This window comes from Seriola lalandi, unplaced genomic scaffold, assembly GCF_002814215.2.
Source record: "Seriola lalandi dorsalis isolate HSWRI2012SDOR001 ecotype SW California unplaced genomic scaffold, Sedor1 jcf7180002054735, whole genome shotgun sequence".
In the NCBI taxonomy this organism is placed as follows: domain Eukaryota; kingdom Metazoa; phylum Chordata; class Actinopteri; order Carangiformes; family Carangidae; genus Seriola; species Seriola lalandi.
In genome coordinates this window covers 824,370-828,827 of record NW_019525288.1, presented here as the reverse complement: position 1 = coordinate 828,827, position 4,458 = coordinate 824,370, and the positions used below count along the sequence as shown (strand labels likewise).

Genomic DNA, 4,458 nt, shown 5'->3' with positions numbered 1-4,458 from the left:
GGGGCAGGAGAGCAAGGGCAGAATGGAAAGATGGAGAAGGGCTGGGAGGGATGAAGAAAGAGATGGAAGGGAGAGATGGAGGGAAGCATCGTGAGAGGGAGAGCCAGAGGGTGGCCTGGAGAGAGGATGTTGGTGAGACAAAGAGAAGACTGGAGAAAACCAGATGCAGAAGGAAAAGAGAGCAAAACAAAGGAGAGGTGGAGAGAGAAAATGAGAATAGAAAAAGTGAATGAAAGACAAGTTGTGGGAGATTAAAACCTTTCTCAGGGCACAAAGTTTGCATGTGTGTGAGAGAGAATGTGTGTGGTGAGGGCAGTAGCTCTCAGATAATCCCTCAGTGGCTTCTTGGCCTGTAGCGGTTCATACAGAGAGCACCTGCAGCACAGCGAGGGTCACACTGTGGTGACACACTTTCTGCTCTAATAGTGCGTGCACTTGCAGGTGTGTGTGTTCGCGTGTGTGCGCCTCATCATTGTAATGCCCCCTACCACCACCACCACCACACACACACACAGACACACACATGCACGCACCCCACCCACCCCACCCCAGGCATCTTAAACTCCATTCTGCACTCCTACTCCTCTGAACTGAGATGTTAGATATCTGTGAGTAGGATTGGTGAATCTACCGTATGTGTGTATTATGTGTGTGTGCGTGCGTGACAATGTGGCATAGACCTCTGGTGCGTTTGTTTACCCAGCCGTCGTGCCACAACAACGGGGCTCTTTCTGTCTGCGCACCTGTTTGGCAGCCCTGACATCAGCAGCACTCAGCACACAAAGACCACCTCTGCACCCCGGAGGGGAGCAGCAGGAGGGGAGAATGAATTAGGGCTTTGGGAGGAGCAGACAGGAGAGAGGGAAAGTGCATACGATGATAAGAGAAGGAGTGAGAGATGGTGAAGAGATGCCGAAAGCCAGGATGAGAGTCATGTGGAGACAGAGATGCAGGGTGAGGAGAGGAAGACGGGCTGAAGTTTGGGTTAGGCTTAAACTAAATCTAGGTCTTAAACAGAGTCTAGAGTGGGTGGTGGTAAAAAGCGGAAAAGACATTTTAAAAGGTGGGTGGTGACAGCGAGGTAAGGTGGTTGGGTGCTGTGTCCCTTGCGTCACTCTCCTCTACCCCAGGAGTTGATCGGGTGCACTCAGCTTGTGAGCTCATTAAAAAGCACCCATTATCCCGACATTTGCACGCATCGCATGCAAAACTAATTTACTTGTAAGAAATTAAAAGTTCATTTTAATTGAGCTCGCGCTGCAGTATGCAAATTAGGAGTACATAATGTACATCGATGCGGAGCAGACAACACACTGAAAATGAACTTAACCCTTTCATAACAATACAGGGAATCCTTAAGTCAGAACTGTAAACAAAGAAAACGAAACCAGCTAACATTACAGTGTACAATAGTGATAATATGGGGGATTTGTTAGAACAGAGTAAACAGTGACAGTAATACACTTTGATGACATCTCCAATCTGTCGTGTATTAAATGTTTGCTGGATTATATAAAAATATAAGCATATTATAACATTTCATTATTAGTAAGGTCACCTTTTCCCCAAGCCTCAGCTACTGTTTTACATCTGTCTTAAAAGTAGAGGTCTGTATCATAGACTTGTGTGTGAGCCTGTATTACGCACACGCAGGTGTGGGTGGGTTTATGCATACATAAGTGTCCAGAGTTCAGCAGGAGTGTTTACAGCTCAATAAGTCAGTGAAGCTGTGAGGATCCATAACTATATTCCCCAGGTAGAGGTCAAAGGTGAGAGACACAGATTGGGGTCGAGCAGTAAATAAGATGCAATGAGCTAGCATCTCTGCTGTGTTTGTGTGTTCGTGTGTGTTCGTGTGTGTGTGTGTGTGTGTGTGTGTGTGTGTGTGTGTGTGTGTCCATCCCTAGAGTATGTTAGCTCAACCTGAACCCTGCGCTCTGACCCTCTTGACCCAGCCCCCCATCCTGTCAATAGCCAATAACATGTCAATAAAATGACGCAGTCACCTGGAGCGTTCCATTAGAGGGGGGAAGGTTGGTGGACGGGTCACAGTGGGGTGCGAGTATCTGTGTGTAAGCATCTTTGGGCATTGGTATGTGTGAGCCAGAGCGTTCAGTTACTGATGGACAAATCCAAGAATAAGTCCGCACAGTGTCAGCTATATGTGAAGATGACTCTTTTTATTTTAGTGTTGGTGTTTTGGTGTCAACACTAGCAGGTATCATTTGGAAAACACCCTCAGAGAAAGTCAATGATTAATGTTTCAGTGTGAACAGGGTAAACTGAGCCATTGGTAAAGAATCATGTACACCTTACCCTAAGCTGCTGATACATCAGTGGGTCACATCTAACGTTCTTCCCATCTGCAATCACTTATTTTAACCGTCAAATGTTTATGATGCACAGTTTTGTAATTTGAAAACCGTTTCAGGGTGGAGAGGTGAGATACGATAGAGGTGGTTGGGAAAGGTTTGGGATGGGTGGGGTCGTGGTTGGCTAAGGACAGTTTGGGGTGAGGTTCTGTAGTAGGTAAAGAGGAGGTACAGTTAGGCTACATCCTCACTAATACAGCCCCTATAATGGAGACTTTGGAAAATGTCAACCTCGTTTTAGTTTGAAAACTGGTGATTTAACAAAAATGACTTCCACAGAGCTTTAAAGATATTCCCACACAAGAACATCCATCTTTGTTTTTAATTTAGTCTGACTTTCTGTTTTATAATTATTTGTTATAGTTGTTACATTTTGACCAACCTAGTGTTTTGTAACAGAATTATGGTATAATTAGGGGGGGTAATGTAACTTTACATTGGTGAATGGTCTGTAACTGGTGACACTTGTCTTTTCTGTTATTAAACGCGGAAACACAGAAAATTGCTCTTATATCGTATGATTTAAGTCTGTTGAGTCAGCACTGACTCAGCAAAGTGATTCCTCCGTGCTGCTGTGTTCATACAGTGACGACAGGTAAGTCTGGCACTCACAGGGCATGGCTGGTTGGCACAGAGGGTCGACTACAGAGCGGCATGGAGGGCGGGCGCGTTGTTAGCTGGCGTGCACAGCCCCTAATGAGCAAAGTGTTGATTTGGCGCTGATCCTAATAGGATCAAAGCTGTCATTTGGCTCCCCCGATGGCTGACAGGAGGCCAGGCCTGGCACACCACCAAGAAGGAAGAGAGACGACATCACTTTCACAGGCTACGTGAGTACACATAGTCAGATGCAGCCTCTTTTCTGTTTGCTGTGTTTTCTTGCTCTTTCTCTCTCTGTACTACCTCTCCACCACTTTGTTGCCACGGATCTTCATTTTTCCTCTTCTGCCTCTCTGCCCTTCCCTCTTCTTTGTTGACATATATACTCACACAAACACACAGAAGAGCTTATGCAGCTCCATTTCATTACTGGAATGTAAGTGAGGAGTATGATGAAGGCCTGATGCATGTTCATTTCAGTTTGAATGTGCCTTCAGTCCACCGGAAAAGCCTCAAGGCCATTACTTCTAGCAAACTGAAATCACCCACAGTGAGGGCAATAGGAGTGATGTTTATTGAATGTAGATGATATTGTAATGCACTAAGGAACGTCTCAGCTGGCTTCAGCTCATTGAGAAGGATGATTTATTGTGCAGGAGTAAGTGGGGTTTATTTTGGCTTGGGAGTGCCGCATGCCCTAAGGGCTGGTGATGGATTCACAGACACATGCATGCATTGTCATTTAGAGACACACACACACACACACACACATACACACATACACACATAAAGAACAACTTAAAGGCAGTAGTCACATTAAAATATTGTGAAAGTGCATAGAGAGGAGAATTAATCGTAAAATCCCAAACACAGATATGATGGAAAGAGCAAGGGCAAGAGAAAGGAGACAAAGACAAAGAAAAAAATCCTGATTGAAAAAAAAACACAGTCCCCCCTCTGCTTCCAAATTAAAATGCAAATGTTTTTTTTTTTTTTTTTTTATTGTTATCATTATTTGCCTCATCCTCTTCATCCCACACGCCACCCCCACCTTTTTGCCTTCCACCCCCACCCACCACCCCCCTCGTCTCCTCCATCCTTTTGTCTCAAAATTAGTGAAGCAGAGTGCTAGGGCGGCTAATTATGTATTCAAATGAAAGAGGCTCGTTAATGTTGCACTGGGGAGAGGCAAGATGATTGGGAGAGGGTGATGGAATTGAAATGAGTGCCTGGGTGTCGTTCGCTCGCTCACTCACTCGGGTGGCGGCGGCTGCGGCGGTGGTGGAAGAGGCAGTGGTGCATCTGGAACCAGCCGAGCGCATCCCGGCAGATGTCACCTCCCGGGGGGTGATTGGAAGGCAGGGTGGGAGAGAGAGCGAGGGAGAGAGTGGGTGTGTGCTCGGGGAGGAAAGGGGGTTGGGGTAAGTTAGGAAGGGAATGGTTGAAGGAGGAAGGGGTGCAGAGGGAGGTGTGAGTTGGGGGTGAG

The 4,458-nt window shown here is 46.2% G+C and overlaps 1 long non-coding RNA gene across 1 annotated transcript in view; it reads left to right on the top strand.

Moving 5' to 3' along the window:
• The first annotated feature begins 2,984 nt into the window (after positions 1-2,984).
• Positions 2,985-4,458, top strand: part of LOC147818075 (uncharacterized) — a 17,473-nt gene continuing 15,999 nt past the window's right edge. The window contains exon 1 of the long non-coding RNA XR_015438344.1: positions 2,985-3,202. This is a non-coding gene — a long non-coding RNA (uncharacterized LOC147818075). The remainder of the gene's footprint in view (positions 3,203-4,458) is intronic.